We start from the raw sequence: 16,477 nt of genomic DNA on the forward strand, positions 1-16,477 counted from the left end.
ATGGATGATCCACTGTGTGCTAGGTACAGAGTGAGAGAGGAGAGGATGAAGAACATCATTATTATGCAAGGTTCTTTAGCAAGAGAACTTTAAAGTCAAAGATAAATTATTTATAAATGATTATTATTTTCCTAATTAGAGGCAAAGGGGACTATCTGTGCAAAAATAAAACCATCAGTGGGAAGAAATATGCTTACTTTATACACACACACACACACACACACTTTATATATACACACACACAAGAAATATGCTTGCTTTATATATATACATATATATATACACACACACACACACACACACACATTCCAAAACAGCAATTTTACTAAATTATTATTTCTATAGTGACTTATTTAGTGTTTTTCAAACAAAATGATTGGTCATCGATTTTTACTGTTGACTAACATACAGTTGTAATGTTGGCACACTTCAAAAACACTTTCACATCTTTTCTCATTTTTCTCCCCAAAATTTTGAGTTGTATTTTATGATTACACTATTTTGCAGATGGGAAAAAGAGAACAAAGCACTCCAACATGAGTTTGGGTTAACCACAGTCACAAACTCCTAAGTGTTGGTACCAGATTTGAATCCCAAATATTCAAATTCCCTTGGCAGCATAATGTAACAAATCATCCAAAAAATGGACGGTTTGGAGACAATTATCCTTGGGTCTCATATCTCTGCAGGTCTTATATGAATTTTTGTTCTGACCTATTTTTTCAAGGATGTTTATGCAACACTGGAAGATAGATACTCTCTCTTGGGTAGAGGGAAGATTTGTTTCCTGATGGACATAATAAAGTTGATGTTTCTCTCCAAGGTAAATATTGGGTAGGTTTACCACCAGCCCCCTTGCAAATAGGGTTTCCTAAGCTCAGTCTTCCTCAACTATGACAAAAACACACTGTATGTATAGCATCCCTCTGGATCTCTCCATCTCATCCCCAAGAGACTTGGGGGCCAAATGGAACTATTGTAAACACAAAACTCATGCTTTCTGCCTAACTGTAAAAAGTCCCCCGTCCCCACTCAGGAGTCTTGTATCGTCTACCAGTATCCTTGATACTATGGCAGGATGATGTGTTAACTTGGAAAGAGGGTAAAATAACAGCTCATCACAGTTCTGATATACACCGTAGAAAGCTGGAAGAAATTAACCTCAGGTGTTCTGTGGCTTCTAAATAAACCAGGAGGAAAAGAAAGTCACACTATTAAAAATGAGAGTTGTTCTAAATTCTGCAAACTCTTGACCAAATCATTTAATTTCTAGGAATGTAACCTAAGGAAATTGAAGAATGTATACAAAGGTTTACATATAAATATATGTTTATAATATCACATAACACTATTTCAACTGACTGCATGCTTATCCAAGCCCTGAGTGAGAGAATTCCTGGTTTAGGCAAATTATGGTTTATTCAAGTTCACCTTGATGTAAATTATCTCCCAAGAGACTTCAATATGTGCACAAGATATTTTTCCTTATACTACATTCTCAAGATTTATTCCTAGTTCAGATGCATGTCTTTAATCACCCATAATGACATTTCTGTTTTCATAAATTTTCCTTATAATCACTTGCTTCAATGTAGACTTCACTAGACGATGTGCTCTTGTCTTCTTTAGGACATCTTAATAGTCATTACATTCTAGGTCTCATACCACCAATACAGAAAGCCTTATAACAGTTTCAAGATTGCAATCAGTTGATTTCCTCCAACTTAATGAGTGATTAAAATACTTGTTTGTTATGCTTTAGAAGATTAGAGACTGTTGAGATATAGGCTTGGGGTTGACTAATGATTGTGCATTGAATCCCCTATACAGAATTTTATTGTTGTTAACAAGCATTTGATCAATAAATATGAGAGATGCCCTCTCAAAAAACAAACAAAATAAATAAATAAATAAATAAAATGAAATAAAAATACTTAGCTTTTAAAATGAAAATTCTATATTTGTAATAAAATCAAGAACAACAAAAGCTCATGTTCTTCCCTTTCTCAAACTTTGAGTTTCCTCCTTCAAAATAGTTGCAGCTAGAAATAAATATAATATTGTGACACTCAAGTTGGGTACTGGCTCTTAGGGATATGTCATAAAGGTTTTTTTTCTAGGGAAAGTTATGGGGAGTCAGGTTTCAGATTCTCAGAAAGCTGCATTCTTATAAAGGCAGATCATACTCATGATCTGGACTTGGTTGTTTTTTGTTGTTTGGTTTACTAACTTCCTTCTGTTTCCATCATTAGAAACAAAAGGCTGCTTACATGCTTGCTCATGACTGGATCCCATCAACCCAACTCCCTGCTTTGGTGTATTTCATTTATTCCTAAATCCAGTTCATGAGGGAATGTGTGTGGGGGTGTGGGGGTGCGGGTAGCTTGTTACCTTTACCTTACTTAAAGAAACTGCTCATCAGCATTTCTAAAGTGAATGCATGCATTTGTATTAAGAAAGTATCATGTTCAAAACAATAATGAATATTGATAGGATTTTAAGGGTTGGGAGTTTAAATGAGTAGAGTAAGCTTGGAAGAATCACTCTGAGAAATGTGCTAGTCATTTCTAGAACAACAAATATATTTTTTTAAATAAGCACAAATGAAAGCCTACTGAAATATAACAGTCTGAATTTCCTCAGTAACACTCAGTGCCTAACACTGGGGCATGTAAAAACTGCATTATCAGGGCCCAGTAGTGGAAAGAAGACAGCAGCCGAGAGCCAAGGAAATTGGGGATTTTAAGAATGGAATAGGATTATTGTCATATTTCTTAAATCTGTAACCCAGATGAAATAAAAAGTTAAGTTAATGGGGAGAAGGGCTAATGATCTGAAACAACTGGAAAAGATTAACTCAAGTTTTATAAAGAATGTAGATGGTCCAAGTGAACAGATGGAATGTTGCAGTATAGGACTCTGGGCAGAGGTTGATATTTAAGATTTTAAACTGTTGTAGAAAAAGTAGTTTCCCTCATTATGGGGCTATCTGAAGAATGGTGTGCTGCTTAGGAAGTAAACTATAGAGATGGCCACCCTGGAGTTGGAGAATTCAAAAAGAGAAAGGAGAAGGTTTGGGACAGAAGGGAAAGAAATAGAATATATATATATTTTTTTTTTTTTTTTTTTTTTGAGAGGGCATCTCTCATATTTATTGATCAAATGGTTGTTAACAACAATAAAATTCAGTATAGGGGGGTCAATGCTCAATGTACAATCATTAATCCATCTCAAGCCTAATTCTCGTCAGTCTCCAATCTTCTGAAGCATAACGAACAAGTTCTTACATGGTGAACGAATTCTTACAGAGTGAATAAATTCTTACATGGTGAACAGTACAAGGGCATTCATCACAGAAACTTTCGGTTTTGATCATGCAATATGACCTATAAACCATCAGGTCAAATATGAATATTCATTTGATTTTTGTACTTGATTTATATGTTGATCCCACATTTCTCCTATTATTATTATTATTTTTATTTTTAGTAAAATGCTGAAGTGGTAGGTAGATGCAAGATAAAGGTAGAAAACATAGTTTAGTGCTGTAAGAAGGCAAATGTAGATGATCAGATGATCAGGTGTGTGCCTATGGACTAAGTATTAATCCAGGCTAGACAAGGGCAGCAAGACATCCACGGATGCAGAAGATTTCTCTCAAAGCAGGGGGGGTGAGGTTCTGAGCCTCACCTCTGTTGATCCCCAAATTCTCACCTGATGGCCCCCCTGCGACTGTGCCTGTCTTAGGTTGTTCCTCCCTTGAGGAATCTTACCCGTCTCTGGCTAACCAGTCATCTTCCGGGGCCATACAGGGAAATGTAAAGTTGGTAAGTGAGAGAGAAGCCATATTGTTTGCAAAGGTTAGCTTTTAACTTCTTTGCAGATTTATGCCCTGTGGCTTCTATGCCCAGCACTTGTCTCGAGGTATCTTTACCACCTGGAGGAATTATGATACTCGGTAAATTCGATATGAGGCACGAATTCTATTTAAGGTTTGTAATTAGGAAGGAAGAAGAAAAGCTATAGATGTAGCATATGAAGGAAACTTGGGAGGATTGATTATTTCTTTGACATATCTTCTTGTATAGTACCTTAAGTATGTACAGGTTTTAAACTACTAACTAATTTGCACACACATATTAACATAATAGGAATACGGTGACATAAACAAAGCAAATCTATAATTACCAGCCATCTCCAGTGAAGCCAAGAAAACCATTTAGGCACCCTAGGCATTTGTGAAAATTTATCTATGATATGATGGATATTTTCGAACTGTACTTGAACCATCAGACAAATTAAAGCAGCCCATTTCTGGGATCTGTTCACATCCCATATGTTCTTTTAACCATAGATAGTCTATAGTCATGAGATTTTGGGGTGCTACAACTTGCACCCCTCCCAACTCCTGGTTGAGTTCCAACAGTACAGATCCAGTCAAATTCGTTGTCTCACTGTATGCACATGCCAGCCTAGACATCTCCCTCCTCCTTCTTATGGCAAGTCCAGGAGACGGTGGGCTGGATGCAGCCACAACCGCTTCGTCCGGATCCCTGTGGAGGCTTTTTGATGATCATCCCCCGGCACGAGTCCTCCAGAGAGTGCTGATGCCGGAAGCTCCTCCTCATATCGTATATTAGTTCATTTTCTGGGTATCCAAGCTAGGCCTTGATCTTCTGCCTAGAAACAAACAGACCCTTTGCCCACACTTTGACATGCCCTCTATACCACTGTGCAGAACTCATTGGAGGTCAGCACACAGTAACTGCTTTTTTTTTTTTTTTTTAATTAAGAGAAAGGAATATTATCAGAAAAGAGTACCTCCATAGCTGATCATCTGACACCCTTTAAGTGATCAACATTAAGGATATTTAAAGCATGCATTGATCTTTGATTTACCAATAGTTTTATCCTGTTAAGGAGTAATCCCCCTTTTCTTTCTTTCTTTCTTTTTTTTTTTTTTTAAATTTTTAATCTACACTTACCTGAAGAATACTATGTTTACTATGCTCTCCCCTATATCAGGTCCCCGCTAACAACCACATTACGGTTACTGTCCATCAGCTTAGCAAAATGTGGTAGAGTCACTACTTGTCCTCTCTGTGTTGTGCAGCCCACCCTCCCCTTTCTCCCTCCCCCCCATGCATGCTAATCTTAATACCCCCCTTCTTCTTCCCCCCCCTTATCCCTCCCTGCCCACCCATCCTCCCCAGTTCCTTTCCCTTTGGTACCTGTTAGTCCATTTTTGGGTTCTGTAATTCTGCTGCTGTTTTGTTCCTTCAGTTTTTCCTTTGTTCCTATACTCCTCAGATGAGTGAAATCATTTGGTATTTCTCTTTCTCCGCTTGGCTTATTTCACTGAACATAATACTCTCCAGCTCCATCCATGTTGCTGCAAATGGTTGGATTTTTCCACTTCTTATGGCTGAGTAGTATTCCATTGTGTATATGTACCACATCTTCTTTATCCATTCATCTACAGATGGACATTTAGGTTGCTTCCAATTCTTGGCTATTGTAAATAGTGCTGCGATAAACATAGGAGTGCATCTGTCTTTCTCAAACTTGATTGCTGCGTTCTTAGGGTAAATTCCTAGGAGTGGAATTCCTGGGTCAAATGGTAGGTCTGTTTTGAGCATTTTGATGCACCTCCATACTGCTTTCCACAATGGTTGAACTAATTTACATTCCCACCAGCAGTGTAGGAGGGTTCCCCTTTCTCCACAGCCTCGCCAACATTTTTTGTTGTTTGTCTTTTGGATGGCAGCTATCCTTACTGGTGTGAGGTGATACCTCATTGTAGTTTTAATTTGCATTTCTCTGATAATTAGTGATGTGGAGCATCTTTTCATGTGTCTCTTGGCCATCTGTATTTCTTTTTTGGAGAACTGTCTGTTCAGTTCCTCTGCCCATTTTTTAATTGGGTTATTTGTTTTTTGTTTGTTGAGGCGTGTGAGCTCTTTATATATTCTGGACGTCAAGCCTTTATCAGATCTGTCATTTTCAAATATATTCTCCCATACTGTAGGGTTCCTTTTTGTTCTATTGATGGTGTCTTTCGCTGTACAGAAGCTTTTCAGCTTAATGTAGTCCCACTTGCTCATTTTTGCTGTTGTTTTCCTTGCCCGGGGAGATATGTTCAAGAAGAGATCACTCATGTTTATGTCTAAGAGGTTTTTGCCTATGTTTTTTTCCAAGAGTTTAATGGTTTCGTGACTTACATTCAGGTCTTTGATCCATTTTGAGTTTACCTTTGTATATGGGGTTAGACAATGGTCCAGTTTCATTCTCCTACATGTAGTTGTCCAGTTTTGCCAGCACCATCTGTTGAAGAGACTGTCATTTTGCCATTGTATGTCCATGGCTCCTTTATCAAATATTAATTGACCATATATGTTTGGGTTAATTTCTGGGGTCTCTAATCTGTTCCACTGGTCTGTGGCTCTGTTCTTGTGCCAGTACCAAATTGTCTTGATTACTATGGCTTTGTAGTAGAGCTTGAAGTTGGGGAGTGAGATCCCCCCTACTTTATTCTTCTTTTTCAGGATTGCTTTGGCTATTCGGGGTCTTTGGTGTTTCCATATGAATTTTTGAATTATTTGTTCCAATTCATTGAAGAATGTTGCTGGTAATTTGAGAGGGATTGCATCAAATTTGTATATTGCTTTCGGCAGGATGGCCATTTTGACGATATTAATTCTTCCTAGCCATGAGCATGGGATGAGTTTCCATTTATTAGTGTCCCCTTTAATTTCTCTTAAGAGTGACTTGTAGTTTTCAGAGTATAAGTCTTTCACTTCCTTGGTTAGGTTTATTCCTAGGTATTTTATTCTTTTTGATGCAATGGTGAATGGAATTGTTTTCCTGATTTCTCTTTCTATTGATTCGTTGTTAGTGTATAGGAAAGCTACAGATTTCTGTGTGTTGATTTTGTATCCTGCAACTTTGCTGTATTCCGATATCAGTTCTAGTAGTTTTGGAGTGGAGTCTTTAGGGTTTTTTATGTACAGTATCATATCATCTGCAAATAGTGACAGTTTAACTTCTTCTTTACCAATCTGGATTCCTTGTATTTCTTTGTTTTGTCTGATTGCCGTGGCTAGGACCTCCAGTACTATGTTAAATAACAGTGGGGAGAGTGGGCATCCCTGTCTGGTTCCCGATCTCAGTGGAAATGCTTTCAGCTTCTCGCTGTTCAGTATAATGCTGGCTGTGGGTTTATCATATATGGCCTTTATTATGTTGAGGTACTTGCCCTCTATTCCCATTTTGCTGAGAGTTTTTATCATGAATGGATGTTGAATTTTGTCAAATGCTTTTTCAGCATCTATGGAGATGATCATGTGGTTTTTGTCTTTCTTTTTGTTGATGTGGTGGATGATGTTGATGGATTTTCGAATGTTGTACCATCCTTGCATCCCTGGGATGAACCCCACTTGGTCATGGTGTATGATCCTTTTGATATACTGTTGAATTCTGTTTGCTAATATTTTATTGAGTATTTTTGCATCTACATTCATCAGGGATATTGGTCTGTAATTTTCTTTTTTGGTGGGGTCTTTTCCTGGTTTTGGTATTAGGGTGATGTTGGCTTCATAGAATGAGTTTGGGAGTATTCCCTCTTCTTCTATTTTGTGGAACACTTTAAGGAGAATGGGTATTATGTCTTCTCTGTGTGTCTGATAAAATTCCGAGGTAAATCCGTCCGGCCCCGGGGTTTTGTTCTTGGGTAGTTTTTTGATTACTGTTTCAATTTCTTTGCTTGTAATTGGTTTGTTTAACTTTTGTGTTTCTTCCTTGGTCAGTCTTGGAAGGTTGTATTTTTCTAGGAAGTTGTCCATTTCTTCTAGGTTTTCCAGCTTGTTGGCATATAGGTTTTCATAGTAGTCTTTAATAATTCTTTGTATTTCTGTGGAGTCTGTCGTGATTTTTCCATTCTCATTTCTGATTATGTTGATTTGTGTTGACTCTCTTTTTCTCTTAATAAGTTGGGCTAGAGGCTTATCTATTTTGTTTATTTTCTCAAAGAACCAGCTCTTGGTTTCGTTGATTTTTGCTATTGTTTTATTCTTCTCAATTTTGTTTATTTCTTCTCTGATCTTTATTATGTCCCTCCTTCTGCTGACTTTAGGCCTCATTTGTTCTTCTTTTTCCAGTTTTAATAATTGTGATGTTAGACTATTCATTTGGGATTGTTCTTCCTTCTTCAAGTGTGCCTGGATTGCTATATACTTTCCTCTTAAGACTGCTTTCGCTGCATCCCACAGAAGTTGGGGCTTAGTGTTGTTGTTGTCATTTGTTTCTATATATTCCTTGATCTCTATTTTGATTTGTTCATTGATCCATTGATTATTTAGTAGCATGTTGTTAAGCCTCCATGTGTTTGTGAGCCTTTTTTTTTTCTTTGTAGAATTTATTTCTACTTTCATACCTTTGTGGTCTGAAAAATTGGTTGGTAGAATTTCAATATTGTGGAATTTACTGAGGCTCTTTTTGTGAGCTAGTATGTGGTCTATTCTGGAGAATGTTCCATGTGCACTTGAGAAGAATGTATATCCTGTTGCTTTTGGATGTAAAGTTCTATAGATGTCTATTAGGTCCATCTGTTCTAGTGTGTTGTTCAGTGCCTGTGTGTCTTTACTTATTTTCTGCCCGGTGGATCTATCCTTTGGGGTGAGTGGTGTGTTGAAGTCTCCTACAATGAATGCATTGCAGTCTATTTCCCTCTTTAGTTCTGTTAGTATTTGCTTCACATATGCTGGTGCTCCTGTATTGGGTGCATATATATTTAGAATGGTTATATCCTCTTGTTGGACTAAGCCCTTTATCATTATGTAGTGGCCTTCTTTATCTCTTGTTACTTTCTTTGTTTTGAAGTCTATTTTGTCTGATATTAGTACTGCAACCCCTGCTTTCTTCTCACTGTTGTTTGCCTGAAATATGTTTTTCCATCCCTTGACTTTTAGTCTATGCTTATCTTTGGGTTTAAGGTGAGTTTCTTGTAAGCAGCATATAGATGGGTCTTGCTTTTTTATCCATTCTATTACTCTATGTCTTTTGATTGGTGCATTAAGTCCATTTACATTTAGGGTGACTATTGAAAGATATGTACTTATTGCCATTGCAGGCTTTAGATTCGTGGTTACCAAAGGTTCAAGGTTAGCTTCTTTAGTATCTTACTGCCTAACTTAGCTCGCTTATTGAGCTGTTATATACACTGTCTGGAGAGTCTTTTCTTCTCTCCCTTCTTATTCCTCCTCCTCCATTCTTCATATGTTGTGTGTTTTGTTCTGTGCTCTTTTTAGGGGTGCTCCCATCTAGAGCAGTCCCTGTAGGATGCCCTGTAGAGGTGGTTTGTGGGAAGCAAATTCCCTCAGCTTTTGCTTGTCTGGGAATTGTTTGATCCCACCATCATATTTAAATGATAGTCGTGCTGGATACAGTATCCTTGGTTCAAGGCCCTTCTGTTTCATTGCATTAAGTATATCATGCCATTCTCTTCTGGCCTGTAGGGTTTCTGTTGAGAAGTCTGATGTTAGCCTGATTGGTTTTCCTTTATAGGTGACTTTTTTCTCTCTAGCTGCCTTTAAAACTCTTTCCTTGTCCTTGATCTTTGCCATTTTAATTATTATGTGTCTTGGTGTTGTCCTCCTTGGATCCTTTCTGTTGGGGGTTCTGTATAATTCCATGGTCTGTTCGATTATTTCCTCCCCCAGTTTGGGGAAGTTTTCAGCAATTATTTCTTCAAAGACACTTTCTATCCCTTTTCCTCTTTCTTCCTCTTCTGGTATCCCTATAATACGAATGTTTTTCCTTTTGTATTGGTCACATATTTCTCTTAGTGTTGTTTCATTCCTGGAGATCCTTTTATCTCTCTCTATGTCAGCTTCTATACGTTCCTGTTCTCTGGCTTCTATTCCTTCAATGGCCTCTTGCATCTTATCCATTCTGCTTATAAATCCTTCCAGGGATTGTTTCACTTCTGTGATCTCTTTCCTGACATCTGTGATCTCCTTCCGGACTTCATCCCACTGCTCTTGCATTTTTCTCTGCATCTCATCCCACTGCTCTTGCATTTTTCTCTGCATCTCATCCCATTGCTCTTGCATTTTTCTCTGCATCTCTGTCAGCATGTTCATGATTTTTATTTTGAATTCTTTTTCAGGAAGACTAGTTAGGTCTGTCTCCTTCTCAGGTGTTGTCTCTGTGATCTTTGTCTGCCTGTAGTTTTGCCTTTTCATGGTGATAGAGATAGTTTGCAGAGCTGGTACAAGTGACCGCTGGAAGAGCTTCCCTTCTTGTTGGTTTGTAGCCTTTTCCTGGGAGAATAGTGACCTCTAGTGGCTTGTGCTGGGCAGCTGCGCGCAGACAGGGCTTCTGCTTCCTGCCCAGTTGCTTTGGAGTTTATCTCCGCTGTTAATGTGGGCTTGGCCTGGCTGGGGCTGTTCCTCCAAAATGGTGGAGCCCCGTTGGAGGGGGAGCAGCCAGGAGACTATTTATCTCCGTAAGGGGCCTCTGTGCTCCCTGCTGCCCAGGGGGTTAGAGTGCCCAGAGATCCCCAGATTCCCTGCTTCTGGTCTAAGTGACCTGTCCTGCCCCTTTAAGATTTCCAAAAAGCACTCTCCAAACCAAAACAACAGCAGCAACAATGAGAGAGGGAACAGAAAGAAAGAGAAAAAAAAAGGAAAAAAAGGGGAAAAACAAGCGATTTTTTTTTTTTTTTTTTTTTTTGTCCTCAGGTGCCGGTCCCAGGCACCCGCTCACTGGTCCTGCTGCCCTGTCTCCCTAGCACCAGGGTCCCTGTCCTTTCAAGGCTTCCAAAAAGCACCCACCCACCGGTCCCTCAGGGAAGGAACGCTCAATATTCTTTGTCCTCAGGCACTGGTCCCACGCACCCGCTCACCAGTCCCGCCGCCCTGCCTCCCTAGCACCGGGGTCCCTGTCCCTTCAAGGCTTCCAAAAAGCACTCGGCAAAAAGAGAGAAAAAAAGGGGAAAAACGCGCGATTTCTTCCGTCCTCAGGTGCTGGTCTCAGGCACCCACCCACCGGTCCCACAGGGAAAAATGCGGGATATTCTTTGTCCTCAGGTGCCGGTCCCAGGCACCCGCTCACCAGTCCCGCCGCCCTGCCTCCCTAGCACCGGGGTCCCTGTCCCTTTTAGGCTTCCAAAAAGCACTCACAGAAAAGAGAAAAAAAAAAGGGGAAAAACGCGCGATTTCCTCTGTCCTCAAGTGCCGGTCTCAGGCACCCGCCCACCGGTCCCGCAGGGAAAAACGGGGGATATTCTTTGTCCTCAGGCGCCGGTCCCAGCCACCCGCTCACCAGTCCCGCCACCGTGCCTCCCTAGCACTGGGGTCCCCGTCCCTTCAAGGCTTCCAAAAAGCGCTCGCCAAAAAGAGAAAAAAAAAAAGGGGAAAAACGCGCGACCTCCTCCGTCCTCAGGCACCAGTCTCAGGCACCCGCCCCCAGGTCTCGCAGGGAGAAACGCAGGATATTCTTTGTCCTCCGGCGCCGTTCCCAGGCACCTCCTCACCGGTCCCGCCACCCTGCCTCCCCAGCAACGGGGGCCCGTCCCTCTAAGGCTTCCAAAAAGCGCTCGCCAAAAAAAAAAAAAAACCGCTCCAGTTTCTCTCCACCCGCCGGGAGCCGGGGGGAGGGGCGCTCGGGTCCCGCCGGGCTGGGGCTTGTATCTTACCCCCTTCACAAGGCGCTGGGTTCTTGCAGGTGTGGATGTAGTCTGGATGTTGTCCTGTGTCCTGTGGTCTCTATTTTAGGAAGATTTTTCTTTGTTATATTTTCATAGCTCTATGTGTTTTTGGGAGGAGATTTCCACTGCTCTACTCACGCCGCCATCTTGGCGCCGCCATCAGAATATATATTTTTTTAGCATAAAAACAGACTTCTTCATTTTGCTTTTCCCTTTTTTCTGTTCTTGTCATCGTATCTACTCTGTGAAAATAAAAGAAGAAACAAAGAGCCCTTGAATATTAAATCAACACCTAAACATGAGCTCTAAGTTAGTCTAAAATGCAAGTCCCTGTTTTTTCACCCATCTAGTCCTCCATGTTACAGGAAACATAACCCTGCTCTCTGTAGCCAGCTAATCCAGTATTTATTATGTTGTCATTTAGAACACAACTTGATTCAAATATATTTGTTGCTCTCAGAAAGCATGAAATCAATATTAAAGTTATTGATGAAATAAGAGTCCTTTTGCTGATTTACTTACATTAGTTCATTGAATACTTCCACAAACCTTATAGCATTGCTCATATGACAGAAAAGCTCAGAGCAGATTAAATGCTCACTCAAGGTCACACAGTGATAGAGCCTTTTTGAGTTGAAGGATCAGTCAATATGTATGGTCCAAATCACTGCACTCTGCTGCTTCAAGCAGCTCTGACTATAGGATAAAATCTCTCTCTCTTTTTTTTTTAATTCTGTGCTTTCTGTAGTCACACAAATTGAGTATAAATCCAAATTCTATTATGTACTAGGTGTGTCACTATGAGCAAGCTTACATAATCACTTATTCTTTCATTATTTATTGTTTTATTTCTTCACTCATTTATATATATATGTTCCTTTACTTATATATTTTTATATCAAATAATAGTTATTGAGTCTCTACTATTTGCTTAACACTTTGGAACTCAGTTGCTTATTAAATCAACAAAATGGGGATGCTACTACCCATTTCACAATTTTTTTAAAAGGAACAAACAACCCAGCATAAAATACATCTAGCATTTTCTAGCCCTTCTTATACACTTAATAAATTATAAATATTTTACAACTATTTTTATTACAATGTGCACCCCTTCACATTATCATGTGTATATGATGAAGTGATTGGAAGTACCAGTTTTTAGATGGGAAGTTTCTTTCCTCAGGTAAACTGGAAAGGATTTAAGAAGCTGTATATAACAATTGCTAGAAGAAAATGCCAAGTGGAGGATGAAAATGTCAAACTCAGACAACTTAGCACACATAAAATAAATATTAGATATCAATGAGAAAAATATTTTTCTCAGAATCATAGAAATATGATATTATAAAGTTTTCTTTAAAAACCAAGAATCAATGTCCCAGAAAATTCTCTGTGAGAGAAGATTCCATAGTTTAAGAACTTAATTCTTTATGAAAAACAATTAGTGCTAGGAAATGAACTCAACATAAGATATTTTTTAACTTTTACAAAAAACATCTTCATATTTTTTCTGAAGAATAAAATAAAGACTAATAAATAGTGTGTGAACATTTTATATATCTCAAAATGAAAATAGTGGATATATTAAAACATATTTTTGTAAAGTATGTCATGTGTAAACTCTTCAGAAGTAAGACTAAGTACAGTTTATATAAATAAATATATAAGTTGTAATATTTTCTCAACTCTTCTTTCTTCTTGATTGTGTACATATCTCATTTACAAGATTTTTTAATTCAAATTCCCTTATTTATTCTTTCCACATCATCAAAGTGACTTTTTGTTTAGAGCAACTGTATCTAAATATTCTCATTTATAGATCACAAACTGCCATGAAATTACATTTATATAAGAATATCATGAATGAAAATGAATATATTTAATGTAAATTAACTAAACAACTTTTACATTTGTTTGAGCAAAGTAGAAACTCTACAGATCATCAGCTAATAAATAATAACATCAGTTAATTATCATTTAGCCACACAAAAATATCTGGTAAGTCTTTAACTGTGTTCCCATTACATTATTTGTAAATTCTGGAATTTTATCCATGAACCTAGACTCAAGGACTACATATCTAGTATAAATAAATGAATGAATGAAGAAATGAAGAAATGAAGAAATACTTGCCTTGAACATCCTTTCACTCTTCTTATCTTTCCAATACATTGGTATGCATGTCTTGGGGGCTGTAAATATAGTTCAGAGATCAATTTGACTTGCTCTATTATTTATGGCAAAAATCATCTTATTTGCTTAGTACTTTACTAATAACACTTACCATCTCCCCCTAGTGTGGCCCCCAACACCTCAGCCATGAAGAGTAATTTTTACTGTAAGATTAAAAGATTTTGGGTTGTAAACATCTATGGTTCATTCTTTATTTAAAAAAGAGTTCTCAAAATCATGCAGAAATAAGGCTTTCTTATCTCCAAAGAAGAGAGTTATTTTTTATACTCTAATCCAGAGGTTTTCTATGACCAATGTATCATCACTCACTTATGAATTTGCTGATTACTACCATTTACGTGTGTTTTTCATGTTTATGATGCATTTTCTATAATAAAGAATTCCAAGAACACTTGTACAAAACACCTTTAGGACTATGTATACAATGTAACTGTAACAAATTACAATTCAAATAGTTAAAATTAAATTCTCCAATTTCAAGACCTACTGCACATGGATAATCTTGACAATAATTGGCACTTGTCGTGCCTCCAATCATTTCTACTATTGGATGAGTAATTACTGAAGGTCTGAGTATAAGAACAGAAAAAAACAGAAAAAAAAGGATTTATATAAGAAATCTCTTTTTTCAGACAGTAATATAGAAATGTTGCCTGAAACACATCTATAAGGTCATATTTGACTCTAATATCCATGCTTGGGAAAGGAGGATAGCATATGTTTATATTTATATGCTTCAGGGAGAGGAACACTTGGATGGAGGAAGCTTGATTGGAAATGCTATGTTACTAACCATGACCCAGTGAAGTGTTTTACAAGAGTAATTTTTATTATAGTAAGACTCCAGAGTGTTGAACCTGAAGACTGAAATTGAATCACTCATGAAGCCATGCCAGATGTTATTCATATCAGATCCTGATTGATGCATACACATCATTTAGAGGAACTTAATACTGAGTTATTAAAATGGAGGGCTGTCAGTTTCAGAAATGATTGATGGCTAGAATTAGAAAAATTTATGAGTTGGCTTAAAGTAGTACCTAGAACATTTTTACCATGATATTTCAAGTTGGAAAATGATCAAATTACAATGTTTTTCATTATTCTACCAAGCTTGCAATAGCTATCTACTATACCCAAATCTCTGAGATAGGTATTGCACGCTTTCCTGAGATAGGAAAAGTTCTATTCAAAATTAAAAGAAGAATCATGCTTTCAAGGAATCTGAATAAAATTTCTATGTACATACAAATGGATATGTGAAGGCTGAAGGAAATAAATAAAATAAGAAAAGTGAATGACTGAAATAGATCATGTGCTGTTGAAACTGACAAATTTAAAATTCTTGGGTCATTTCCAACTTCCAACAGTCTTGTCAGATCTGGCCTTTTAGCATTTAGTCATATAGACTCAATGGAAGAAAAGTATTATATACATCTGATGATATTTATTAGGGAAAAGGCTGGCCTATGATTGATTACAGTACATTGTTTAAGGTTTTTCATATGTGAGGTGTGTAAAAAGGCTGGACTCAAGAGAACAAGACAGCTGGACAAGATGGCAGAGCCCACAGAGGGATCTGAATGATGAACTCAGAAGCTCAGATTTTAATTCATTGACACTAGGGAACACCTAGAGTTTTGAATAGAAGTGGGATATCTAAAGATTCAAGTTTTGTTCTCTTTTAAAGGGTACTAGAAAACCCATTGTAGAAAAACAGATACAATCTCATTGTTGATTGCCTTCAGTTTTGTGACAGCCACCAAGGATATGCATCCCAATTTATACCTAAGCTACTGATCTTGGCCTCTTTAATACTAGATTACTAAAGTACATAAAGTAAAATGCTAGAGTATACAAATTTTCAACTGAGTCATTAAGGCTTTACTAATACTTTTAGACCAAATTATAATTGAGTTGACCTAGAATTGCAGAACTCTTCTGGGGGAATTTTTTTCTTAAATAAGACCTTAACAATACTTTGATATTAAGGTAATGCCTCTAGATACAGTAAAGCTTATTTTCATTTGCATTCAAATGAGAAATTTATACCATGCATATGCTACTTTTGAAGGACTTACTTTTTTTCAAAATTAGGAATAAAGGACAAAAATAAAACACAGACCCCATTTCAGTTTGCACTTCAGTCTGTAAGCCCTGAGTAGTTTAAGTAGCTCAGATGAGAAGTCAAAGTTGACATAAAAAGATAAAACATTTTCTTATTTTCCCAGTCTGAGTTCTGAAGTTAAACTGTATAATTCATGGCTTCAAACTGAGAAGGAAATGTCCAGTTTGCCATTTACTATAACTAAAATGTTCCTGACTTCAGCCCTGCCAAGTGCCTGCTTCCTGGCATTAAAAATAAGGGCCAGATGGTCACCTAGCATTATCAGCACCCCATGGTGTGATGAACAAGGAACAATTTGCTTGGTAATCAAGCATAATTTAAAGTTTTTTGACCTTTGAAATCTAAGATATCATAGTGACAGTTCCAAGAATTTTTTAAAAGTGCAATTATCTCCTCTGCCCCCAACCTTCTCCCCACTATGACCAAATACATACTCAAACTTCTAT

The 16,477-nt window shown here is 37.8% G+C and overlaps 1 long non-coding RNA gene across 1 annotated transcript in view; it reads right to left on the reverse strand.

The window, feature by feature from the left end:
• Positions 1–13,843: 13,843 nt before the first annotated feature.
• The window catches only part of LOC140844713 (uncharacterized), a 34,066-nt gene continuing 31,432 nt past the window's right edge, over positions 13,844–16,477 (reverse strand). The window contains exon 3 of the long non-coding RNA XR_012123194.1: positions 13,844–13,902. This is a non-coding gene — a long non-coding RNA (uncharacterized lncRNA). The remainder of the gene's footprint in view (positions 13,903–16,477) is intronic.

This window comes from Manis javanica, chromosome 11 (genome assembly GCF_040802235.1).
Source record: "Manis javanica isolate MJ-LG chromosome 11, MJ_LKY, whole genome shotgun sequence".
Lineage (NCBI taxonomy): Eukaryota > Metazoa > Chordata > Mammalia > Pholidota > Manidae > Manis > Manis javanica.